At 36.7% G+C, this 27,959-nt stretch overlaps 1 long non-coding RNA gene across 1 annotated transcript in view; it reads left to right on the top strand.

Annotated features, from left to right (window-relative positions):
* The window catches only part of LOC123613024 (uncharacterized), a 485,726-nt gene that overhangs the window by 272,973 nt on the left and 184,794 nt on the right, over nucleotides 1-27,959 (top strand). The window contains exon 5 of the long non-coding RNA XR_012503154.1: nucleotides 23,144-23,211. This is a non-coding gene — a long non-coding RNA (uncharacterized LOC123613024). The remainder of the gene's footprint in view (nucleotides 1-23,143; nucleotides 23,212-27,959) is intronic.

Raw genomic sequence — 27,959 nt, 5'->3', positions numbered from 1 at the left:
AAACCTGTAGGAGCCGAACTAGAAGGAACAAGGTTTCAGTTTCTTTCTCAATTACGAGTCTCTTCACATCTTTGCTTTTTGGAACTGGGCACCTTTCCGTCTGGGAGTATTTCCATGCTTGTTTTGTCACTGGGTCTGAGCAGTGAATACTGAACACCAATCCTAGTCATCCTTCACGTTGATAAATCCTCAGTTAGCCACCAGTTTAATTTGGAACGATCTTTTCTTTGCTTCTAAAATAGTGAAAGGGGAACTACTTCCTGAGGAGAGATTTACCATGATGGAAAAATGGCAGAAGGTAGTTTCATAGAGGGGAGGCCTGGCTTAGAAATCAGCGTTCCTCTAAGAGGCTCTGCCTTGGGTTCACTGTGGCACTAAGTTAGAAACACCGTATATTTATGTCTGATGAATCTTAAATCATTTTGGCCAAACCCGTCACGGTGGGCCTCCCTCTTGTGCTCTGACTCTGTCCAGGACGGGGCCTCAAAATGTTTGCTCTTGTTTTACAGTATTTTGGATATGCCTGAAAGCGGAGGATACATTTAAACACTGAAGTTGGACTGGATTTTCAATACAGGGAACTGTCTCTTGAATTATGTATTACATAATGAAGTGCACTCTTGGTGTAATTAAAGTTCCTTAATTCACAGATATATGTCACTTTTCACATCATTGAACACTCAAGGACCTCTAAATGAGCTAAAACTAGAAGGTTGTGATTTTCTTTACAACTGTATTTTTCATTGGCCTTTATTGGAAAACTAGTCTGACAAGGTGTTTGAAGGACTCCTGCGAATGTTAAAACCTGCCTGTTGTTGATAAAGGAATTTCAGAAATCGCACGAGGCGTATCATGGGGCTGAAGAAAGGAAAACTAGTGCATTAAATCAATGCTTAATAAAAATTACCTGCTAATTCAGTTCACAAGACTCTCAACCTTCGTATTATGAGATAACATTCGTAATCACCCAAAAGTGAATTAGATAAGCAAAGTTTTAATCCCTCATCAGTCACAGGAAACTTCGGCATGTTCACTTTACTGTCAAAATCGATGATTCCGCATCACAATTAAATGTTTGTTTTTAGTTAAATGGTTTATAAATCAGTTTTGTTTGCCCTTTTAATTAATGATTGATTGTTCTTCTATCAACATGATGGATTTCAAAACCATTGTGAATAAGACGGTGGTTGGTGGTTTTGTGATAAAAACGAAGGTGAAGTATGAAGATAAGAAAAAGTAATTTATCCCAAACAGATAATTATACTTTTAAGCACAGTAATCCTCAAAAAGTGACCCCTGTGGGGTCTGATCGAGATTTGGATCACAAAAGTTCCAAAGGATTCTCATCCAACTCTAAATTTTGCCATAATGTGAAAAATGCTTTTGACAGAGTTCTCAATTGGCAAAAGAATAGCATTATTATTGTCTTCCACTGAGTTCTTTTGAGGGTAGGTAAAGGCATGCATTTATTCACTTGAGATCTACTGAACCCTTACTATACCTAGATGTCGACAGATGCCAGGATCATCAAGATAAATGTAAGCTGTCCCCAGCGAGCTCGCTGTCTAATGGGGGAGACAGACCAAAAAGTTGCAAAGTGACAGAGGTGACAATAAGGGAGGTGAGAACAACTCTCTGGAGTAACGTAGAAGTTCAAAAAGAGCTTCAGGAGAGAACGTAAAGATGCCTGCAGTTCAGCCGTTAAGGACAAATAAGAATTAACCAGGCAGTCCAGGTGAAGAAGGGTCAAGGAGGGAAGGGCATTTTGGGTACAGAGGAGAACAGAGCACTGGATTTTCTACCTGGAAAAGCCTTTCCAGACCATCAGGTCTGTGTTCTCTAATTCATAAGTGATGAAACTGAGGGTCAGAGAGGCGAAGTGCTTCTCCACGCCGCCTTTCTCTTCTTTCCCGTGGACAACTCCTGGTCGTTCTTTTGGCCTCAGTTTAGATCTCACTTTGCTACTGGAACATCCCGGAACACCTTTAAACTCAGGAGGGGCCCCAGTAGCCCCTTGTCCTTCCCCCCCACGAGCACATGCCTCTTTCACTGTACTTGATTTTGGGGGATGTCCGTCTTTCTGCTACTCCGAAAGTGTTGGCGAGGCAGAAATACCACTCACCACTGTCACTCTAACAGATACCTGCTTAATTAATTAATTAAAATGACATACCAGCCTTGTTGATTTCAACCTTCATCCTGAAAATCCCTTGAATGCCCTTTTTCAGCTTATGACTGAAATAAAAGAGTAGGGAAAGTTGAGTTTAGTCACCAACAGGCATGGCTGTGCTTTTAAATATACCCTGAAGTATCGACTAACATAACTTACTTACATGGTGGGAATTATCTGCATCATTTACATGACATTCTGTGCAAGGCAATTTTCATTAACTGAATGTTAAATTTAATATTGACGTCAAAATTTAATGGGTGAAAGAAGACTTGTTTTGTGATGGATTATGCAGGTCCCTTTCTATCTCCAATGTCTGCAATCCTACAGCAAACTGAGTTTTAAATGTTATGAATCATTCCTCTTACAATAATCCATGTGGGTGGCAAAAAGAAACAAGAACATAAAGAGAATAAATGCAGGATTCCTGGAGTTATGTAAACTGGAAAAACTTGTCTAGGACTACGTGGTGACTCATTCTTAGAAGAATTAAATAAGGTTTCTGAAAGATAAGTTTTAGACAATAAATAAAAAGTTGTACTGAAAATAAAAGCAGCCAGTAGTTTTTTTTAAATCTCCTGTAATATAAATGTAATGTCATAAATGGACAATTAAACAAAATCCAAGGCATAGACTTAACTGATCATGGGACTAGAATAATTTTATTTTAGTGAAATAGACAAACTTCTTTTCTTGCCCCTGAAAGGTGAATATCCCCTGATGCTCTGCCCTTAATCCTCTTTGATGAGGCTTTCTTTATTTCTGTTGGAATGGTTATCAAAATTTTTATCCTTATTTTTCCTGGATGCCTCCCTGATATCTCAAATGTAGCAAGTTCAAAACTTAATTAAAATGTTTGATACTTTTTTAAAAACAGATATTCTCTCTTTCCAAAACAGTTTCTCCTGTTGACAACTCTACTTTTATAAATGGAATAATTATTCTTATAATTACCAAACTTTGAATTAATTCTAGGACATTCTCTTCTGCTTTTCACACCTCACAGTATTATCAAGCTTTGTTCATGCTTCTCCTGAAATGTCTCTTGACCTGTCCCTTCCATGAATGCCTCTGCCATTGTTTAAAGACTCTGGCTACCAGCCTTCTGGGCTATTGTGTTCAAATCTCTCAGTTTCCTTCCCATCCTGAGCAGAAGTGCCCAATTAATCCTCTGAATGTGAAGTTGTGATCATGTCACTTTTTTTTTTTTTTTTTTTGTGCTGCAGCCTTCATTTGCTTTTCCTTGCATGATGGACAGAATCAAATCTTAACAGCGTCTTTGGGGACTTTCACAAACTGACCACAGTCTACTTTGCAGCATCATCTGTCACTCTGCTCGCGTGGAGCTTAAACACCAGCCGAACTAGCTTATCCGCTATTTTCACACACACCATGACCCCGCCTCCTGGAGCTGGCCGAGTTAGTGCCTTCTACTCTCTGACCTATCAGAATCCTGCTCTACTCCATACTGTTTCCTCTGAGATTTTTTTTTTTTTTGGATGCCCCTCCCCACACCATGATAACTGCTTGCAACAATGCTTGCAACACCGAGGTGTTTTACAGAAATCATTTTAATTTTCACAATAATGCTGTAATACAGTTACGACTTTGCCAGTTTCACAGTTTATTTAGTCAACTGGGAAACACTTGCTGGATACCTAATATAGGGCATTCACGATGTTAGTTACTGCAGTTGTAGTTTTTGCCCTGAACTAAAACTTAGGGTGATTGAAGGTCTTGGCCAAAATCAGTAAGTGTCAGAACTCAGCATTTCCTTATTTGTTTGACCTACTCTACGCCTGATTCTGACACATTTTAAAACGTATGTGTGTATGGTAGGGAGGGGCGTGAGGTTGGGGGGTAGCTGGGATGGTTGGGGGCAGTTGAAAAAGCTTCCCGGGTGTTTTGAAGCCTCGTCCTCCTAGCTGGCACCACTGTGTTGAACCGTACGTAGCAAAGCCCTCACCTTACTCTGTGTAATTCGTTTATATATTCAGCACACATTGCCCTGATTGTGGTGTTTTGCTTCTTTAAGGAGGAAGGGAAGTCACAGTGACCGACTGAATAGCAATATTTTGCTAGACGTTTTGGGTACGTTATCTCCCCAGTCTTGTAACAGTCACTCAGAAGGGCATTTTAATCCTGATATGACACATAAAGAGCCAGAGACCCAGCTGGGGAAGGGCAGAAGTGGACCCTGCACCCAGCCTGTGTGTTCCCAGGGCCCTGCTCTCTCCACCACCCCATGCAGCCTCCGTGTCTGCGCTGGAGCGTGTACTCCTTAAAGAGAGGGACCGCCTTTCCCCTCTTCTCCCCTGCTTAGCACAATGCTTTGCACAGAATGCGCTCTCTTCATACATTTGTCTAAGGAGTGAAGAACCATAGCAGACCAGGCAACATTCCTTTGTTCAGGGAAATCAAATGAGCATCAATGTATAAAGCCCTTGAAGAATAAATAAGCCATCGGAAATTATAATGTCAGACTACATTATTACATTTCACAGTTTTTCACAATTTGCACATTCCTACTGATCCATGAAATAATTTAATTACATAGATTATTGCATTATGATATAGTTTGGTACTGCCATTTTCCCCAGCATGTTGTTGGATGGAGATAAATTCTTTCTCAGAAAGAAAATATATAACAGAAGAGTCTAAATGAAGATGAAAGGACTTAGATTCAACTCTTCCATCCCCAGAACAGAGCAGGCCGGTTCCCTCCAGCATCGTTTAATGATTTTTTTCCCAGGGCAGTATTCCAAGTGAAGAAGCTTCAATCATTTCTCAAGGAATGCTGTGGAGAAATTGAGATATTTTAATGGAAAACTGTTCTGGCTAACTTTTTTTCTTTTTCTTTTTTTCTTTTTTGGAGGAGAACATATTCTGACAGTTATCCTCATTTAAACTCTCAAGGAAATCAGAACCTTAAAAATGCCTTTCTAATATATTTCATAGTCACCTTATTGTAAATATAATTCATTTATTTTTTCCTATTCATTCTAGGTAACTATTTTTATTGAAGTTTGGTCTATTTATCCACATACAGTTATTATATCCCTTTGATATAAAAACAGCCTGTTTTGTGTAGTTCTTTATCTTTTAAGGCATTTTAATATTTAATTTTATCTTCATTTGAGGTTCATAAAGCTCCTTGTCAGACTTTCTGGTTTCAGTTCACAGAAATGTGATCAGCTTACGTCAGCTAATGGGGGTTATGGAGATGGATAGGGAAATCTTCATAATCTTGTTGGTGGAAGTCAGAGAACTTAGATTTCAAAATTTACATCATTGATTGAATATACTTTTTACAGTACATTTAAAGCAGGTCATTTTTTCCCCCCTTGATAGCTGTGGTGGAGGTTAGACATCTATCTACGTTTGTCTCAGTGTCTCTCTGCCTCTGGATTTACTTTCTTCTCTTCTTAGAACTTCATGGTTACCACTAACTCATGATTTCTACCAATTCATGGGTTTTGTTTACTGGCTTCTCTCTGTGTTTCTTTTGACTTTAGTTGGTCCTATGACCTGCGTGTTTCTCTGTATCTAGGAATGTTGAGGCAGCCTGTTTTTGTTGATTTCATGTGAAGCATGAATCTCTAACACAGACACCTAAGGGTAAATTGTTTCCAGCAACTTGCTCAGGATGGGGCTGTGAGTGTGTCCAGTATTCTCCTCCAGTAGAACTTGGCACTATTTGGATATGACAAATGTGGAAATGAAATCTCAGAAAGTTTGCATGATTTGTATATATCCACCCAGCCACTGGAGGCAGACTGAGAAACAAAGCACAGTTGTCCTGAATCATATCTGGTCATGTCACTAACTCACTGAGCAAAGCTATCTTATGCACACTTAGCTTGTTTTAACTTAGTATCGTAAGTGCCTCCAATAAGTTATTTATCTTTATGAGCTATAGTTTCTTTATTTGTAGAATAGGAACCTCCAGGAGTTGCTGTAAGACTAAATGAGATGATACATATAAAGCTGTTAGCACAGTGCTAAGGGGCTAATGGCTTGTAACTATCCCTTGTTTTTAGACTCTAGGGCATCTGAAATATTTGAGCATTTGCATCTTATAATTTTCTTTTTTCTCCAACATTGTCCACGGCTCTGTTTATTTTCTCAATTGTTGTCCTTTGTAAAAATATTCTCCCATTCCTAAACCTGTCAGATTAGGATGGTTAGACGAATCTGAGGAGCATGATGGTTAGCTAAGATTTATTGAATAGTAATCTGCTAAGCACTTTACTTATATTATGTCACTGAATTTTTATAACATCCCTCTAAGATGTATACTTTTTATCACCCTCATTTACAGATGAGGAAACTGAGGCTCAGAAAGTTTAAGTCACAAAGCACTGCAAGACACAGTTCCATCTGACTTCAGTGATTATTCCAAGAGGTGTCTCTCTGAATCTCTGCCTGGCCAGTTGATCATTTTCTTCTTTGCTTTGTTTTTGTTTCTGTTTGTTTTAATACAGACCTGGAAGGCAAAACTCTTTATGTCTCTGGATGCTCAGCTTTAAAGACGTTGAACCCAAAAGATGTAAATGGCTATGTTTCCAGTATTGAGGATAAGCCACTCTGAGAATGAACTGACAGAAGAAGAAATAGAGCAGAGTAGGGAAAGAGTCCTAATTACATACTTGGTTTCTGTTGTCCCTAAGTAGCTGTACCCTCACTTTTAAGTACTTTGGATAGGATTAAATTCAGTTAGACACAGCATTTAGCACTTTTTATTTTAAAGCTAGTTCAGCTTGCTAGCAAAACATTTTGTCTGATAAAATTCTCTGCCTGTTAAAGTAAAAAGAAGTGGGGTACAAGACTATACAGCTTATAAAATGAGAAAAATATTTCCAGTAAGAAAGAAACACATAGAAAGACATTAAAGTTAGAGATACATAAAAAAATGAATGGAAAAATTTAAAAACTGCACTGTAGAAAATGATTAGTAAAAATGGTGAGTTTTAGGAATTAAAACTTTATGATTTTATACATGAACATGATTAATTCCATAATAAGGTTTTGTGTTCATTTCACGGTCATCATGCTGATGCTAAACTTTATATCTTATTGCTTTATTAATTCATTATTCTTTATTCATTCATTCATTCACTAATTCATTTATTTATATTTAGTTATGTTAATTTCCTTATTCGTTTACCAGGTACTATTTATATGTTACGGTATTTGGCTTCTCTGTTAACTAGAATAGAAAAGCAAATATGACTTTGTCCCTGCCCTCTTGGAACCCACAATCTAGAGATGGAAATAGATAATTACAGCCTAATCTGCTAGTCCTGTAGAAAAGGCAGTACTATGGTAGCAACAAGGACCAAGTGATTTTATTGAAATTCAAACACCAGGTCAAGGAAAACCTTTGTATACATGACATGAAAAATAAAAACCATAATGCAAAGTGAGTTAATAAATTTGACTCTGTTATAAATAACAAAAATGTCAAAAGCAAATGACATTCTAAAAAAATGTTAACCTCTCAAAAAACTAGGACACATAATATACAAGGAACTCTCACACACTGATAATAAACTAACAATAAAATGGGAAAACTTTCTAAATAAAGCTGCCCAAAGAAATAGAAATGCCAATAAACACACAAAAACACAATACAGTACATAATAGAAGATACAAATTAAGACAGTAATAAATAATTTTCAAATATTAGATGGGCAAAGATTGAAAGATTGGTAATACCAATTCTCTCTTGGTGAAGATATGAATGTGAGATATGAATGCTTTTTGGAGGCCAGTTTGAAAAAAAAAACACAGAGATGTAACCCAGAAAATATTTTATTTTTGGCCCAGCACATATTTAAATTCAAAGATATAATACCAACGCCATATGTAATGGTATGATATTGGCACCAACATAAATATCTTTTAGCAGAGAACTAATTGATGCTGTATAAGAGAACAGTATACACACACTCACATATATATAGGAGTGTTTGCATGAACATCAAATATGTACCAAAACATTGTTAGTAGCCATTTCTAAGAAGTGATTGGTGATCTAGGAAGAATGGGAAATCTTAATTTCTGCTTAGACACAGCTGCATATTTTGTCCATTAAAAAAGAGTCAGATTTAATCATATACTGAAAATATCATAAAAACAAAAATATTTTAAATAAAAAAAATTCAAAAAAAGAGGAAAAATGTGATTTTTGTATGAAGACAGTGTCACAATAGCTTTCACGCAGCAAAAAAACAATTAAATGAAAAGTGGACTTGATCTTGTAAAGTGAATAAGAAGTTGGTTTAAAGATATGTGTGGAGAGATTTTGCAGGGAGTGAGGAAGGGGGTCAGAAGGGGGCAAAAATAGCCCAGGAAACAAAGAGAAACAGAATGAATTAATCACCTTCCATTCCAGTGCTTTGAAATTCCAGAGTGCTATTGACGGTGGCTTAAGCCTTCATCACCTGCAAATCTCTTGTGGTTTTGATACATGCATTTTTTCCTAGAATCTTTCCACTAGAGATTGCTTTATTGTTTAAGCAGAAATCATCATCACCACCATCATCATCACCATCATCTCTATCAAATCTCACACAGAAATTCTTCTATTGTGATTTTCAGCACTACGAAACAGGACCTTTGGAATTACAGAAAAAAGCAATTTATCAGTTAATCTGATCATTCCCTTTTCCCCTCTTCTGTACCATAGTCCTTATCACTTGGTGTCATCTATTTCTAAATGACTTAAACAGTGCAGCTTCTCTTTCTCTTGTAGGACCAAACCACCAGATAACAGATCTGGTTTTCTGGACATGTTCATGATGTCCAGCTAAAACACACTGGCCTCTAGTCACAAGTCCTGACTTCTTTTATACTTTTCTTCATGATATTTTATAACTCCTCTGACCATCATTTTTTAAATGTTCTTTGGATATTTTTGAATGGATATATCATTTTTCTTCTGCTTGTGTTATCATTTCTTGATTTATCTAATGAATTTTTTTTGTTAATTGAATTGTGGCCATAACATTATATAAACTATAATACATTTTTCTGGAGAAAATAAATGCTAAAGTCATTAATTTTATTGTGCACAACAACATCCGATCGCAATGTTTAATTACAAAAGCCAGATTTCCAACACTTAGAATTTTTCCTAGTAATACCTTTCTTTTGATACGGGGTAGTTGCTGAGAAAGAAAGGGTTCTCTGCATTCTGACACATGCTTTAAAATTCATGGCCATTTCTCATACCTTAAAAAGCATCTGGTGGGCTGTATAAGGGAAAAGGGGGGATGGGCGGCAGGCGCAATAGGTTCTGCATTAGCTCGTTAAATACTAAAGTACCATTTCTATTTTACATAATTTAACGTGGCAAACTATAAAAAAGGTGAAACCGGCAACCCCTAGGCATGCGTTTTACAACATCCTCATTTAGATGCTAATTTTGATTCTAAGTGTATGACTGGCTTAAAAAAAAGCCATTAACAACGGGGCCAGATTACTTAAAAGGGATTATTAGGCAAATATGTGAGGGTGTTCTGATACCAAGTGGCCTCTTTATGGCCAAGTCCAACTACCTGAAGTAAAAAGGGATATAAGTATTTGTTTTAAAATAAAAGAGAAAAATCATATAACAGAATTTGAAAAAAAAAAAAAGAGAAAAGTTGATAATAATCATCCAAACATAAATCATACAGCTGAAAAATAAGGTTACCTTTTCCCTAGTGCTAGACGGACATGAATGACCGTAACATCTACAGCGTTCAGAAATACAAGTAGCTAGATGTGATGGTGAAATGGGCTAATAAAAATCCGTTTAATAACAGTTTAATACCCTCCTTTTGTGTGAATAAAATCCACCATGGCAGAAAAAGTGGAACAAGGGAAATAACAGACAAGAGGGGAAGTCTGTAATCTCCAGCTGAGATCGAACTTACGACTGGCAAAAAATGATGCTCTAATGATACTGAAATGAAACCTGTCGGACAAAAGAGAGATACATAAATGTATCCTACTGCATAAATAAGTGAGTAAAAGAGGATAGGCAGGTGGTTCTGTAAGTACATCCCGGCCAAGAAATGCTGAACTGGCCTTGAAGATGGTGTGCTGCCAAACTCAGACAAATTTCTCAGTAAAAGGAGGACAAAGGAAGTTTAACCAGCAGAGCTAAAGCATGCAAACCCACTGAAACAGTTACATCTCACCTTTGAACTTATTAGACAATTAGTCTTTCTCATTTCATAATTGACTTTCCTGCTTTCAGTCTCTTACGGATAAAGTTCTTCTCCATGAGGCTGCCAGATTAATTTTCTTAAATGGCTTCTTGTGCTGTTGCTAATTGCTTAGCAGTTTTATATCTTTGCAAGAATATAAACAGTAAAGGGACAGGAGTTGTTTCTTACCCGTTTTGTCCTGTACCTTGTAGAGGGTTTTGCCTGTTATAACGTAATATATTCTTGTTGAATGAATGGATGGATGGATGGATGGATGGATAGTTTTAAATTCTTCCTCATTGGTCTACTGAATGTTAAAATCATATTTGCTCTGAACATCCAAGGTCCCTTTTATCTTTCCAACATTCTTTCCTGTTACATCAGATTACACATTATCCTCCAGCCAAAATGGATGACTCACTGTTTTCTAAATCCACCCTCCTTTCCCTCTTCATCTGTGTGCCTTGGCCCATGCTGTGAACTCCATCTGGAATATCATTTCTACTTTTCTGCATATCTGCCTCCCTAAGTCCTCCCTGCTTTCAAGTTCCATCATAAACATCAGTTTCTCCATGAAACCTTCCTCCTGAGTGAGTGTAATCTCTTTTTTCAACTTTCCTGATGCTTATTCTTTTAATATAGTCTCTCCTTTAATTAAACTCTAAGTCTGCTTCTTTTTCTTCTTCTTATTGCTGTTATTTCTCTTTCTAAATTTTCTTTTGTTTTATTCTTGCTATTTGACCCTAACTTTCTTAAGGACAGGAAGTTGAGGATTAGTTATCTTGCTGTCTCTTCCATATTGTTTCCAAACTGCAGATTTCAACCCATTAGTGAGTTTTAAAGTTAATTTAGTGGGTTTATCATTATTTTTATTAAATGGATTATAATAATAAATTATTAATTAGAAGATGATAGAAAATATAAGGATGTATCACATATTAAAGTTAAGTATTGTTTCATAAAATTTTGAGTCATATAAATACCTTTGCAAGTGTTTACTATGTCATAGTATAAAATATGTTCTTTACTGTTTCTCGCAATTAAAATTTTGAAAATCACTTCCATGTAGCATTTAACTCAGTTAATTGTATGCCATAGGCAATCATGAGTTTTTTTTTTAATGAAAGAATGGATTTTCATGAATTTCCTCTTTTGCTTTAAAACACCTGTATGCACCATCAGTTATACATATTTGTTCAGGTAGACTTAGTGTCAAAATAACACTGACAACCCCTGCTTCAGTTCAGGAATGATGGAAGACTTAACGCTGACGGTACCGTTTAAAAACAGGAGAGGAAAATTTCTACTAAAATGGAAAGTATTGTTACTTGTCAGAGAGGCACTTTAATGCTTAGATTTTGAGGTTTTTCTGTTTGAATAGTGTGGTCCATTTCTATTCATTGCTAATGCTTTTTGTTTCTTAATTCTAGTCTCATGAAAAGGCTCTAAATAAATGTAGATTTCAATTAAAAGAGTCTAGACTGTTATTTATAATTAACCATCCTAATGGTGTGAGATTGTTTTCTAGCCAAATGAAATAGAAATGGTGGCTTCTACAATAAATTCAGAGTTGCAGCTTGGAGCACGTTTGACTTTCTGTTATGCCAACACAGCTGGAGGCAGATGGTGACAGTGGTTTCGAGCAGCCCGCCCATGAATAATGGTAGGCAAGGGGTGCCCAGCCCTGCAGGAGGGCTCTGGCCCTGCCCCTTTGGGGAGGGACTAGGAAACACCTCTTTGTGTTTAGAATATTGTTAGCCCTGAACAGGTTCAAGACCATCCACTAAAGAGCAGGAAACAGTGAGGGAGCAATGCAGATGGAAATTAAAGCGATTCCTTCACACATGAACACCTACACCCTTTCCCATGCCTCCTGTCAGGCTGGTGGAGGGGAGGGAAACACTTTCCTCAACCCTCTTAGGGTCCCTCGCTGGGCCTGAAAATTAAACTGACAAAAACAGACTAACAGGAGAAAAGCACAAAAATTTATTTAATGTAAGTTTTACATGACCTGGGAGCCTTCATCAGGAAGTCAAGATTCAAAGAAATAGTTAAGCGGAGTGTTTTTGTACTATGTTTGATAAGCAGTAAAAAGTCGTAGGGAAACATGAGAGGACAAAAGGGTGCAAGCTCTGGGTAGTAAACTAGGGGAAAATGAGCAAAGTCTGTGCATTCTGATTCCTCTTGGCATCTCTCTGTCTCTGGAGATAAGGATGCTCCTGTCCTCCAGACATAAGGAAGCACCTCTCACGTGAGGGTCTCAGCACCTGCTTCAGGGGAGAAAGGACAAGTGAGAGTGCTTCTTGTGCTTGCCATTTCTCAAATTCCTTCAACTTAAAATAACCTGTATTCCAGGGTGTCATATTTTAGGGAAGCATGTTCTGAACCCCGTCACTGACATGACAACCAGAAAAGACTGCACTGGCCTTTAAGAAATTTTAAAGAGGTTTAAAACTTGAAGGTTATTGTTTATATGAATTAGAAGCTTGAGGTCAATAAGAATTATTATTAGGGAGATAGTATTTGATCCTCCAGACACAAGAGAGTAAAAATAATTTTGTTAAAATGTTAGCATGATTGTCCCTTAGTCCTCCTCTGAAATATTTGGTTGCGATGACTGTAGATTGTCCTTTGGCATCAAATGTCAGCATGTGGCCTCGTGCCAATCTTTAACCTAGAACACGCTGTCCAATATGGTAGTCACTCACCATATGTGGTGATTTTAATCCTAATTTAAATGAACAGAAATAAGATAAGTCAAATTCCTTAATTGAACTAGTCACACGTCAAATGACTATTTAGACAAAATATTCATAGGTCCTTCGTGTTTACCCTCCTGGCCAGTAGAGATATAGAACCTTTGTGTCATTGCAGAAAGTTTTATGGGTAGCACTGTTTTAGAAATTTCATCCTTAGTCCCACACTGTAGAATGCCAGGGTAGTATATAGGGTCCCTATGTCCACTTTGAAGAGTTGTATGCTAGCTGGAGCTGTGTTCTATTTTAATGTCCACTTAATGTTGACTTAGTAACCCCCCCCTGCCATGGCCAACTTCTTTTTTAAGAATCAGAAGTACCCAAAGGCACTTTGTTCAGATTATTAATAGGTGGGGTAGAATTGACACTTTTTTGGGTAAATATTTATTGAGTTTTTAACTATACCATAGAATGTGCCAGGAATTGCAGATAGCACAGATATGCAGAGAGACATGATCCCTGCCCTCATGGCAATAACACTGTAACAAAGGACACAAATAAAGACTAAATACACACCTTGCTAAGTGATAGAATTCCACTGGAGAATAAAAAGGAAAAAATCTGACAGTACTGAAAGATGAACAAAATTATTTAAATTAATCCACTAGTCTTCCGGTAATTCATTCAGTTTCAGAAATATTTATTATTTTTACATCAAACTGAAGAAGATTCTCATTGAAGGACTGGTCAGGGGAAAAACAGACTCATTAATTGAGTCCATGCTGCCAGATTTTTATATCATTAGATTGCATAAAGGTTATTATTTTTATATTTATCGAAAGGCAGCAGGGGGAGTTTCCTTACGAAGAGTAAATGGGAGTGGATGCCGATGTTTATTTTATTAAAAATTAAAATAATAATAAAAATAATGCTAATAATGCTAAACATCAATAATAATAGCAATGAACACTTATTGAGTACTGTGTAGCTTTATATATTGATATAAATCATCTCATTTAATCTTCCCAAGACCCCTATGAGATTGGAACCAATATTACCCCATTATGATGAAACTAATGTTTGGGAAAGTTAAGTAACTTAGTCAATGTCACACAGTAAAATGGGTCTTAGGACCCAGGTCATTTGATTAAGACATGGCGGTTTGACATGATACTGTCATAGTTTGGAAGAAAGACTTGTCAGTTAGCAGTGTTTCAGGGTCCCTGCTGTCTGAAGATCAAAGTTCTGATTTGTAGCATATGCTGATTTCCACGATGGAAATGCTCCCACCATGGTCAATTTCAAGGAGCCAACATGACACCATCTAGCTCCGGAATCCTGAATCTCAGCAATTAACTCGAGCCATCTCTTGCACAGCTTTGCTGGAGGTGACCAACCCTTCAGAGGGTCTGGGGGCTCCCACAACATGTTCAGCAGGGGCAGGGGTTGATCAGCAGATTCGCAGGCTCAGCAGGGATAGTATTTCACTGCAGGGCACAGGCAGGATAAGAGAACGAATCTGGGCTAGGCAAAGAATGTTTGTGGTCTCAGGAAGGAAGAATTGGAATTTAGGATTGTTTGGCTGAGAAAAGGAGGAGCCAGTTGCTGCAAAGGATGCGGATTTGGTCTAGGGACTTATGAGATTAAAAACAAACAAACAAAAAAACTTATTAATTAAGAGAGAGAGTTGAGGGCAGAAACACTTGCTGTTTTCCTTAGTTGAGAGAGAAAAACAGGTTAAGAACATAGTCATATTTTCCATTTCTGTGAATTCGTAGGAACTTTCCTACAGAAATATGTCTCTGAAGGTGATAAGACTATGAAAGTAAAAAGTGAAGTTCATTGCTCATTTAGCTGCCATAAACCACTTCTAGAATAAGATCTGATATATGTGCCTGTGTATATATGCACATAGAGAGAGAGAGTTAATATGTGGGTATCTGAAAAAGCACCATTTGATGTATTGAAGCATCTAACTTCACATTTACCAAATGTCGGCCAGCCCACCCTCTCCAATGTTTACCTTCTGGAAACACACAGCTTGCGAAGTGAATGGAAATCAGTTGTGTGCGCGGGCTCATCGGGCACTGAAGGATGTGGCTGGGCTGCAGCAGCTGCTGTGTTCTGGCAGAGACTGCATCACTGGGAATGCTGCAGACTGAGAAGCTTCCTGTCAACTGGTGGCACTTACCACCAGGGAGCAGAGGCCCTTTTACACCTGCTTTAATCTGCAACTTTAGGAATTTATTCATGTTTCCTACTCTGCAATGTCTTCTTATCTCATTCACAACAAGAAAAAGATCTATGAACAGACTGACTGTATCGCTCCTGCCGGGTCTGGGGAGACAAGTGTTGTATATACGGATGGTGGGTTGGGTGGAGTTAGTTCCTTTTAAATGTTGTCCTGCAGCCCTCTGTTCCACCTGGACGAAGCCCTTGGTATATAGAGAAAATACCAGCTTATGCTAGGGAATGAGCGTTTTTCCTCTGGGAACCCAGGAATGCTGTCACACTCCAGGGTGAGGGAAGAAAAAGGGAAACGGAAGGCACAATTGTTTCAACTTCTCAGGGTCTCACGATGTCAGCATTGTGATACTCTGTTGGTTAACACATAGAAGTGCTTGTAAGCCCTTCACACGCTGGTTCTTCTCCAAATAGAAACATGAACCATTGCTTCTTTGTGGGACACAAGAGACTTAAAAGGTGGTGCGGTTTTACATGAGGTTCTACTTCTCATTCTTTTTCTTCTATTTATTGAAGTATCGTCGATCTACAGCATTGGGTTAATTTCAGGTGTACAGCAGAGTGATTCAGATATACATATTTATACGCCTTCTGTCTCAGATTCTTTTCCATTTTAGATTATTACAAGATATTGAATATAGTTCCCTGTGCTGTACAGTAGATCCTTGTTGTTTCACTTGTATATGGAATTTAAAAAAAAGATACAGATGAAGTTACTTACAAACCAGAAACAGGCTCACAAACATAGAGTACTTCTGGCTCTTTTACGATAGCTGTCTCTCCTTCCACATCCTCACCATGTTAGAGCTTCTGAAAAGCTGAGGTCCCACACACAAGATCTAAAAGAAAAAAAAATCACATGGGTTTACACGGGTCTGTTGTCTTTGGATTGCTTTATTTATTCAGTGAGCGCACACACATTTATTCTCCAGTCAGGTGGTAGTTGAATTCTGTTCTTGGTGAAGTCCTTAGAGTTAATGAGCTTTCGGAGAAATCAGTGCCTAATTTTGTTGTCTTTTCAAGAGTGTCAGCGAAGCTGCTCCTGAGGTTATTCCATTCACTTTATCACATAGGCTGAGGAGCTTGTCACACGTGCTGGGCAGTTAGAAGGATGCCTGTATTGGTCAAACTACTGTGAGGTGTTTGTATTATATATTTATTTATTTTCTCAGTACAGTCACCAAAATGGAGGCAGGAACAGGAAACGGGTCCTGTTCAAAGAATAGCATTTCATGGTCTACAATCAAATAGCTATTTCCCAAGAAGCCATAAAATTCGAGCCAATTCTATTATTCTATTACTTTTTACTGAGTACCTACAGGGTAATGTGGCAACATACTGGTTACTATCAAATACCCAAAGTCTAAGAAATGTGATAAATTATCATTGCCTTGTTTTAAGCCTTCTTAGTATTTGAAATATAAATGGAGATTTAAAAAAATTAATCCTCCCTCTACAAAACTCTATCATTTCTCCAACTATTTCTCTGTCGTTTCTCTAGGGGTAAGAAAGATTTGAGGATTTTAATTTTTCTTGTATTTCTTTTTCATTTTGTTTAATAAATTGAGTAGTAACTTTCACAAATGATATTTTTAAGATTTAATTAATGACCTCATGAAATATGACATGCTAAAAACATGGATTCAATGTCTGCCCACTATGTAAGTTTAAAAATTGTAGAAAAATATTTTATTCGAACTCAGATGTAAGTATCACATAGGAGTTTTTTTCTTCCTTTTTTGCATTCAATTCTGGAACTGAATATTTTGGTTAAAGACCTTAACATTTTCCATTTTTCCATGTAAATTGTAAATTAGAGTGTTATAGACTGATATATCACTAGTGTATAAAATGCTATCATAAATTAAAAAGAATCAGCAAAGTCAATTTTAATATTGTCACTTAAATCATTATTTCAAATCTCATTAGTTATTTCCTGTCATAATAATAATGGAAGCTAGTGAAGTAAAATGTATTTACTTGAGTTGATTTTTAGACAAAACTCAAGATTGTGTACTTCTGATATCCATCCTGTTTGACCCAAATAAGACAAAAGCGGGGGAAGGGGCTCAAGATGGTCTCATTTTGTCACAATCAGAAGTCTTCTTGATTCAGTATGTGGTCTGAAAATAATGGGCCAGATGTACATCCTATGGGAACTTTCCCATGGCTAAGTGATTTAGGGCACAAATCTGATGCATTTTTAGTAAGATAGATCAATGGAAACTGAGATTTTTCTGTTCAAGGGCTTCATGAGCTTGTTTCGTTGTTGTGTTGTGTAGTAGTAATGGGTGTTGGCTTTTAGGTTTAGCTTGAGGTTTAGTTATTTTTTTAAGTTGCCAATTTGTTAAAACTTTATTTTGGTGAGTAAAACATGTCCAAATCACTTGTTTTCATAGTTTTAGGTTTTTAGATTTCCAGAATATTTTCAAAAAATGAGTAAAATTTCACTAATAAAAGCTTTGGATTCCAACTTTTATAGTTTGGTCTGACAATGTGGATATAATTTGTGATGATTTTAAAATATGCATTGCTGTTCAAAACTCACTCAACAAAAATTTTTGTTATTGAAAAGAACATGTCCTTATATTTACCCTGAGCTTTCCACATTTACAAAATGCTTTCACATCAATGCCTTGAACAATGCCTGTTACACTTGAATGCAAATGTGAATTCATTGTCTCATTTTATTCTCACAGCTACTCTGAGAAACTCTGTTTTATTACTTCAACGTTTCAAAAGAGGATTCTGAAGTTCAGGAGCCACAAAGGTTTTACTGGCAAAACTGAGGCCCCAAACCAGGATAAATTTATCCCTAATCTAGTCCTGTTTGCTCTACATTGTTAATTGATAAAATAAATTATAACACCATCTTGCCCATGAATGTCTAGTCTAGATGATATTACAACATGAATTTCACTATCAAACATGTTTTAAATTTGTGGGAACACTCATACTAAAACTTAAGTAAATAAAGTTTCAACATAGATTGGGTATCTACTACACACAAGACACCTAAGAAAACAGGCACAAATTCTGCCCTCTTGAAACTTACATGTAAAGAGGGAGAGACCGATGAACACACTAAGTAAGCCAATGACACAGGGAGTTAGCAGGTGTTAAATGCTGTGGATAAATAAGCAGCAGGGACCTGAGAAGCTATTGGAATAACCCAGGTGAGAAATGATGGTAGCATATAAATGAGAAATAGCAATGTAGATGGTAAAAGGCTGATATGTTTTGAATGTGCCAATGATAAGATTTGCTAAAGGATTGGATGTAGGGTGTAGGAGGAAACAACGAATCAAAGATAACTCCAAGATGTTTGGATTTAGCAACTAATATTATTGGATCTCCATCAACTCATAGAGAAAAGACTTTGGAAAGGCAAGCTTGGGAGAGGAGGGAGTCTGTTTTGACCACATTTGGTTTGAGATGTCCCTTAGCCATCAAGAGGAAATATGTAAGCAGTTTGGATGTGAGTCTGGAATTCAGGGGAGTCTGGACTAGATAGATAAATTTGGCTGTTATCAAGGTGTATAAATGGTACATAAAGTTTTAACATTGGATGGGATCAATCATGGTGTGAGTCCAGACAGAGAAGATGAAACAACCAAGAACTGAACCTCGGTCTACTCCAATGTTCAGAGGTGAGGAGATGATAAATTAGGGAAGGAGGTGGAAAAGAAGTGACAATATGTTACGAGGTGAAGTTGGAGCCAGGAAGCCAAGTGAAGAGATTGTTTCAAGGAGGAGAGATCAAATGCGATGAGGCTAATTTAACAATATAAACTTTCAGAAAATGTTTGAAGGGAAAAGCCTTTTTAGAGTGGGTCCAAGAGGGGGTGGAAAGAGAGGAAATGATAATACATAAACATCTTTCAAAGAAAGATCTATTTTAATGATCTATTCTAGAAAATTCTTTCATCCAAGGATAATTTCAGTAATAGTAACTGTAAACATTTGTTTATCAGTTAGAAGCTCTGTAAAAAAATCTCATTTAATCCTTAAAAATGAAGGAGAGGTTTAGAGGAAGTTTCTCAGCTGGACAGCAGGACCTGCCCATATCCGCTGGGTTCCAGTAATATTTCACTCAGAACAGCTCTTCATCAAATGGCTTATTTGGCCTCATATAGTCTTAAACTGAATTGGTACATGAAAGATGCTGGATGTTCATATGGCCAGGCTGGATTTTATAGCCTAGTTGGATCTGCTCCTGGCCAGCGATGTGACCTTGGGTATGCCACTTTATCTTTGTCAGTTTCCACTGCTGTCAAATGGGAATTACAATGTTTCAAGCTCACAGAACTGAAATGATGATGAAATGGGAAAAAACTAGTTTTTGTAGCCTTATCTGGATTAACCTGATGATTGCACATCTATAATTAATTCTTATGTGTAAATAAAAACAGAAGACTCAACTTTGATTCCATATCTCTTCATGTTTGGAACAATAATATTTCATGGTCAATTAACAGCACTGACTCATTTTAAAGGTATTAATATAATAGTGTACACGTGAAACAGTCTAGTATGGTATAATGTCGAGTAGATTCATGTAGAAAGTGAAAAATTTCATTTGATTTAAGGAGCAATTTTCAAAAAGAATTCTCTGATGGTATATAGTGTTTATGATAAACTTTTCATTTCACACTTCTATCTTTGGGTCACCAGAATTTATTCACTTTTATAACAAAGAACCATGACCATTATAATGGTGCTGTGTACATGTCTGTCTATCCCTGTCTAGATCTTTATCTATATCTATACCTATATATTATGAGGCACAGTGCCACCAGTTCCAGAAACTTAATCTTAGTTTGGCTTTATTTCTTTTTTTTTTTAATGAATCTCAGGAGGAAGTTTTTTTAAGTTCATTTTATGGTTCAAGGCAAGAGTCATATGTATAGAACAGGACAGTTGGGGAGAAGAAAGAGAAAAGAAAATCTTTATTATCAGGTAGACCAAATTTCATTTTAAAAATACAATTTTTCCAAGCAGAGGCTTCCAACTCTTTTAAATACATTGTGTTGTGTTTCTCAGTGCCTCCCTTGTAGAGAGGACTCAACCCCTTAGAAAATCCTGGCTGAGAAATACACATGATGGTCTTCATTCTATCCGTTCTAGAATCTTTTTATGATCCAATAATGTGAAAAATATGAACAGCTTAGATTAGCACTTCCCAAAGTGTGTTCCTTGGAGCACGTACATCAGATACGTTATCAGGAAGGGAGTTCTACAATCGATTGTATTTGCGGAATCCTGCGTTAAATGATGTTAATCACTGAGCGCTTTTAATATGTAAAAAAGGTGCATCGTGAATTTTCTAGCATATGCATCCTTATGTTGCTTGCTAAAATTATTTCATGATGGAATCTTCATTTTATAAAACATTAACAATGCACACCTTCAGACAGTCGATCTAGACCAAATTAAATCCCTTCCAAAATATTAGCACTGTTGTTCTTCATCTTCACCCACATCTTTCCTCAGTAGCAACGCTTGCACAATCACAGCAAGGCTCGGGCAGCCCTGCCTGCCCTCTTGCTTCTCTCAGTCTGCCTCTGGCACCGTCTCTTCATCTTCTACAAATAATACTGGACAGAACTGAGGCACTGTTGATTCAGAACCTCAGAAACCAACTGATGGTTCACTCCTTAGGGAAGCAGAACCAACCAGTACAAATGGCTTTATTGGATGGTGGGTTGGCTTCATGAGAAAATATCCTGCAGGTGAGAAGGAGAGATTCTGAGGCTGATGGATGACTAAACGAGAGAGTAGTTGAGAGGAGAATTAGGTTTGCTTTTGCTCCTGGGGAGAGAGAGAAACCACGAGATCTGTCATGAGGTTTTAGAAAACACGAGGCAAAAATTCGTAAGCAAAAGGCAAGGCAGGTTTTCAGCATTTGGTTTTAGATGCAGACCAGCTGACAAGATGTAGGGCTGAAAATGTTTAATACATCTCTTAAAATTTTTATAAAGTTTATGTTAATGCCATCAGGTTTCACAAGAAAAATTCCTTTCATAATTCTTAAGGTTACTATAAATTCCTCATGCACTCAGATAGGTTGACTGACTATCTTAATCCCTTGGAAAAGTTACTCCAAAATTGCTCCATTTATTGTGAGATATTACAGCTTTATAAGAGGGTGGGTTAGAGAGAGTCCTTCAGTGCAGAATGATCAGGCAAGTCAGACTTCATGGTGATGATTTCCCTGGACAAATCATTTAGTATCTGTTGACCTAATTTTCTTCATTAGTGGAAGGGGATGCTGAGGAGGAAGGAAGAGAGAACACACACATCCACAAACAAGGAAAGATTCTTGGCTAATTAGCAGCAGACCCTGTTGGGGCAGAGTCAACAATGACAGTGCAACGATTCCTGTCTTCAAAAAGCTTTCAACAAACTAGGAAGAATCAAATGTGTTACAAAACTAACAGCGGCACGCTAGGGGAATTCAGAGGAGGGAATGCTCATTTTCATGGGAGCTCTCGAGAGAGCTCCCTGGCGGTAATCTGTGCTAAAAGTTATGACTAATGGGTATGGTATCAATGCCAAGAACTTGGAATGATTAAATAAGAAGTTCAGACTAAACAAGAACAGCAGCAATGTTAACACCTTTCTTCCCACCCAACTGGCACTGGGAAGGCAAAAGAGAAGGAAATATGAGAGAACAGTTCTAGAAATGAACTCAATAGACTATTGATTAAAAATGGGGCTGAGGAAGACACAGCAATGAGGAAGACACTTCTTAGTATCTCTAAGAAGTGCCAGATAGCAGCAGGTGGCTTTGAGACTCAGTGGATGGGATTATTAATGAGGAACAGGAAAGTCAAGAGAGGGAGTATTTTTATGCCCAGAGAAGGTGGAGTGGAGTGGTGGAAAGTATATTCTATTTGAAATGAGAAGCTGAGATTTGGATACCATCTTGGACAAAATGTAACTTCTGTGAATTTATTTTTCTTAGGTAAAACCTCTCTTGCAGACTGGTTAAATGAATTATGCGAAAAATTTATGGAAGTTTCTATTTCATAATTGGTGCTTTATAAAAGTTTGTCTGGAATTGAATCTCTGGGTTGGAGGGGAACGTAACTGTAGTTTACCTAGGTCAGTTATCCTTTCTATGTTTGAAGATGTTCCCCAGCTTTTGCACCAAATGGCCATTCTGCTCTTACTTGGACCACTCCAGGGACAGGAAACCCCCCTACCCTGCAAGATACTCATTTTATCTATGAACAGTCCTGAGTATAAACAATCTTCTGTGCATTGTGTGAAGTGTCTTGCTAAAGGACCTATTCTCACCTTGCTGTGCATGAGAAGAGCTTCAGCAGTTTAAGGTCCTCATGAGATTCATGTTGGATTGATCTGTGGGCACAGGAATTTGTATTTTATAGAGTTTTTAAGTGATTCTGATTAAGGAGATTCTTTGATAAGAAGTAGCCTAAACTTCACCCACAGGTCTACTATGATTAAAAAAAAAATTTGCTGCTGTGACCTCAATGACTGTCTTCTCCAAGTAGAATGTGAAATTATCATGGGTAAAAGTGCTTTGGAAAAACAAATATAATACATAATCTTGAGATGAAAGAATTTTCTTAAGAAAATGGTGAAATTACAAATAGTTTTTATCATAATAACAATTTTTACTTAATGAAATTTTTCATCTATATTGAATGCCTTATTCTGTCTAATATTTATATTTTATTATTTTCTCATTATACAGTTAAAGCTTAGAAAAGTTGCTTCTTTCCCAAGGTCATAAAATGGCACAGCCAAATTTCAAACACATTTTTTTTTGTCTTTTTTAAAAACTAAAGAGTTTTTTTCTTTTGTAGCCAAGAAAAATCTTCTAGGAACCTTATGGATGTGGCACCTCAAGGAATATACATGTCCCCATTTAAAAGTAAGCACAACTATTTCATCTACTAATGTGCTTTCGTTTATCAGACTTCTATTTGTTTACATTTTTATTGTCATCATGTTACCATGTGTGTATTAAACAGCAAAAAAAAAAAAAAAATAGACTCCAAAGAAGGAGTCATTTGAATTTTCTTCTGGGAATATTTTCCTGTGATCTTAGCTCCCTAGAGGAGCCTTGTGGGGTTAGCCTGAAAATTCAGAGAGAATGGGATGGGGAGTGAAGAAAGGGAAGAGTAAGGCATAGAAGACTTTTTTTCTGTTTCACAGTTTTGTTCAGAGCTAGCTGTGATAAGTCTCTACATATTAGGTCTATGCCAATTAATTCTGAATCTGCCAAGAGTTGTTTCATATATTGAAAAATTTTAAATAATGCATGAATAATTGTCTTGTGAGAGTGGTACACTTTTTTTTTTCAGTCGTGTGATTTTTAAGTCTTACACAATATAGACCTGAGTTCTAATTTTTCCAGACTGAAATATGCCTACTATGGTGATTGTCACCACAGGAAAAAAAGAGACTCATAGATCTTGGGTTCCTTAACCAGTATTTCTCAATCCTCAATGCAATCTAAAATCATTTAGAGAAATTCAAGAACTATTGATGGTCAGCTTTTACTGGAGACCAGTCGTAATTAACTGAACCTGTGAAATGGTACTTGAGTCTGTATTTTAAAGCTGCCAGACGATTCTGGTGTGCACCAGGGTTGAGAACTATAATTTAGCTCCATGTTTGGAATCTAGCATGAAATTGGAGCCTGTATCACAGCTGTAAATGGAAAACAAAAATGATAACCAAAGCAAAACTGAGTTCTCAGTATCTGTAATCCTTAGGAGAAGTGCTGGCTATGAAGGGTAAACTGCCTCCACATAACAAACTCATGAAATTTATATGAGGAGAAAGAAAGATTTTTAAGTAGAAAAATGAATGATTCTCAGAGAAATAGAAATGCTGCTCAGATAACGCTTGAGAATCTGAGGATAAAATTACAATTCAAACATCACCTGGGTAAAGTCTAGCTTCTTAATATCTTTGTACTAATGAATCTGAGTTTATTTTAATCCTGATTCTTAAAAAGTTAAAATTTCACTTAATGCTACAATTTTGGTTAATGCTCTGTTTCCAAACAGAACAATTTCTCTTTAAAAAGTGCAAATTTCCTTAGTGGGCTGCATTTTTACTGAAATAACAGCATAGCTATTGTCCTAAGTCACTTCTATGACCAAAGAAAGCTGAAAAATTGAAGCAAAAGAATTACATTATATTTTTGACTAATTCCTTCAGTTCGCATTATCTTTGACGTGTTGAGTTCTGGTCACAACATATCATTTATTTAGCTTTACTTCAAAGGAGGATGCTTTAATTTGTCAAGTACTTGATTCTTTCATAAATGATACATTTGCTTGTAGAACTTGCTTTAGAATCTCAGTTGAACATTACTGGATCCTTTTTGTATGTCACCAAGGTTTACTTGAGTTGAATATAAATGTACTAGCTATTAGGCAACTGTTCCTGTAGCAAACAGATCCTGACCATCTCAACATGCCAGTGGTATAACATAACGGCCCCTGTAAAAGCACAGCCTGGAATTACTTTGATTACGGGGGTTCCAAGGGTTCCTGTGATTGACTCCCACAAGGCTAAGGGCCATTTCAACTGTGGAGGACATTTATTGTGATGAAGTCTTTGAGGGGTCTCAACAGAATACTGTGAGACTGAAGTGGGGTTACTTAGACATTCTCTTGCCAAGAGTGGTTTCTAGTTTTGGTGTCATTCTGAAAGCCTTTCACTGTCCCCACTGTCTTTTCCTCACGTAAGTCCTTATCTTTGTGACTTACTATTACCTCATTCATTTTCAAGGAAAGTTGGTTTGGCATCATTTGATTACCCAATCATTAAACTGTTCCCCTTTTGTTATACATTAGCTCCTTCCCCTTCCCGCCCTTCCACCCTCTCTCCCTCCCTCCCTTCCTTTCTTTCATTTTTTTTTCTTTCATTTGCTCTCCACTCTTCTTCCTTCCCTCTCTCTCTCCCTTCCTAATCACAGTTGCTGGTCATAATCAGAGTATGACTGAGTCGCGAGGTATCCGTTGAATGCTGTAAGTCTGACACTTCCCAATTGTTAGGGGTTGTTTTGAAGGGCATAAATTGAGCTATTAGTTCAGAGTATTTGAGCTTCTTTCTTTTTTCTTGTGCTTTTATCTAGTTTCTGACTTTTAGATCCTTTGCATCATTTTGCAAGGTTTTTATAAAGTCATCCCTTTGTGAAAATGTACTGCTTTGTTGAATCTCATGGAATTTTTATTGATTTGCAGTTCCTTCATCTTGGGACAAATCCTCAGTTACCTGGGATGATATATTTTGTGTGTTAGCATTCCCTTTATTGTTTGCTATATATGTTCTCTTTGACGTTTTGATTTTCCAGTCTTCAAGCAATGGTTTTATCTTGAGTTTTCAATGCACAGTTTCCAACACTTTATGTTTGAGTACTTTTTGCTGAGGTGAAGTTTTTTTGGGGTAAAATTTATTAGTAATTGTATTGCTCTTCCCTTAATTGGTGCTGTTTGGCAGAGTTTACAAAGCATGTGACTGGCAGCTGAATTTCTCTTTGTATGGCTGATGATCTGAATTTGCCCCTTTCTCTGATACTACAGACTGCATCTTGGCTCTGAGCTGTTGCTGAAGTCAAATGCCTTTGCTATTTCACAAGCTGTTGAATCTTAAATGGTACAATGTATGACAACCTTTTGTTAACTCTAAAGCATTGTATAAAAGTGAAGGATTACTATTAGCTGAATGAAAGATGTGTATCTTAATCAAATTTAAGCTTTTAAAAATATCAGTTTAATGAAATTATGTCATTTGATAGAACAAAGGAAAGGGGAAAAAGGAAGAAAGGGGGAATATATAAAAAGTCAAAAAGGTGAATATGTGAAAGGTCAAAACATGGAGAAAAAAAGTGGCTGCTATAATTTGGGACAACATCTAGGAAGGAAAAAGAAATTTGAAAGTGATTCACATGTATAGTCTATAATGACAAATTTGGACACAAAAAAACAAAGAACAAATTATATGTGTTATTTTAATGAATTTTTTTCTCTTCCAGTTTTACGGAGATATATTTAACATGTAGCATTGTATAAGTTTAAGATATGCAGCATAACGCTTTAACTTACATACACCACGAGATGATTGTCACACTAAGTTTAGTGAATATCCATCATGTTATATACATACAACACTAAAGAAATAGAAAAGATATATTTTCCTTGTGATGAGAACTCTTAGGATTTACTCAGTTAACAACTTTCACATATAACGTACAGCATTGTTAATTCTTTTTAATCATGTTGTACATTGCATCCCTAGTACTTATTTATCTGATAACTGAATGTTTGTACCTTTTGACTACTTTGATCCAATCCTTCCTCTTTCTACCCTCTGCCTCTGGTAACCACAAATCTGATCTCATTTTCCATGAGTTTGTTTGTTTGTTTTTGAAGTATAATTGACCTACAACACTATTAATTCTTGGTACACAAGAGAGTGATCTGATATTTTTATACATTTTAAAATGGTCACCATGATAAGTCTATTTGTTATCTGTTCCCATACAAAGATATTACATAATTATTGACACTATTACCCACACTGTACATTTCATATCTGTGAATCAATTATTTTGTTACTGAAAATTTGTACCTCTTAATCTCCCTCACCTATTTCTCTCATCTCCCTCCCTCCTTCCTTCTGGCAACCACCTATTTGGTCTCTGTACCTATGATTCTGTTTCTGGTTTTTTGGTTTGTTTTATTTTTGAGATTCCACATATAAGTGAAATCATGTAGTATTTACCTTTCTTTCTTATTTATTTCACTTAGCAAAATACCTTTTAGGTCCATCCATGTTGTTGCAAATGGTAATATTTCATTCTTTTTTATGGCTGAGTAATATTCCACTGTATACATATACCACTTCTTTATCCATTCATCTATTGATGGCCACTTAGGTTGCTTTCATATCTTGGCAATTGTAAATAATGCTACAGTGGGTACATATATCTTTTCAAATGGGTGTTTTCATTTTCTTTGGGTAAATACCCATGAGCAGAATTGCTGGATCATATGATAGTTCTGTTTTTAATTCTTTTAGGACCCTCCATACTATTTTCCAAAGTGGCTGCACCAATTTACATTCCCACAGCAGCATGAGGGTTCTCTTTCCATCCACATCCTTGCCAACACTTGTTATTTGTTGTCTTTCTGATAATAGCCATTCTGATAGGTGTAAGGTAATATTTCATTGTGGTTTTAATGTGTATTTCCCTGTTGATTCGTGATGTTGAACATCACTTTATGTGCTTGTTGGCCATCTCTATGTTGCCTTTGGAAAAATGTCTGTTCAGATCACCTATTTTTTAATTGGGTTATTTGTGTTTTTTTCTATGTTGAGTTGTATGGGTTCTTTGGATAGTAATCATTTGTTAGATATATAATTTGCAATTTTTTTCTCCCATTCAGTAAGCAGCCTTTTCATTTTGTTAACATTTTCCCTCTCTGTACAAAACTTTCTTAGTTTGATATAGTCCCATTTGTTTATTTTCACTTCCCAACAACGTTTATCGAATAGTCTTTCTTTTCCCCCACTGTATATTCTTGCTTCCTTGGTCCTAGAATAGTTTCTTACGTGTAAGTGTGGGCTCATTTCTGGGCTCTGTTTTTGTGCCAGGACCAT

Source organism: Camelus bactrianus, chromosome 29 (assembly GCF_048773025.1).
Source record: "Camelus bactrianus isolate YW-2024 breed Bactrian camel chromosome 29, ASM4877302v1, whole genome shotgun sequence".
NCBI classification, from domain to species: Eukaryota; Metazoa; Chordata; class Mammalia; order Artiodactyla; family Camelidae; genus Camelus; species Camelus bactrianus.
The sequence above is the reverse complement of the archived record's forward strand: the minus strand, read 5'-3'. Positions and strand labels throughout refer to the sequence as shown.